Below are 247 nucleotides of genomic sequence, written 5' to 3'. Positions count from 1 at the left end.
ATTTCCGCCCTATCTGCGACGGTTCACGGTTGTAGCTCCGATTGAAGTTTTCTTTTGCTTCCCGTTTCGCGCACGCGCACGTGCGCGTTATTAGTCCCGGTTTTCCGTGTGCCCCCGGTTAATACCTTTCGAATGAGCCTATTTTGATCAAAATCCGTTGGGCGGAACCGAAAATGAGCTCGAAAAACGGTTTTCCCAGCTTCGCAGTGCATTTCCCAGCTTCTGACTTACAAGCGTAACATTGTCG

Source organism: Osmerus mordax (genome assembly GCF_038355195.1).
Source record: "Osmerus mordax isolate fOsmMor3 chromosome 7 unlocalized genomic scaffold, fOsmMor3.pri SUPER_7_unloc_2_7, whole genome shotgun sequence".
In the NCBI taxonomy this organism is placed as follows: domain Eukaryota; kingdom Metazoa; phylum Chordata; class Actinopteri; order Osmeriformes; family Osmeridae; genus Osmerus; species Osmerus mordax.
Note: the sequence above shows the minus strand (reverse complement) of the source record.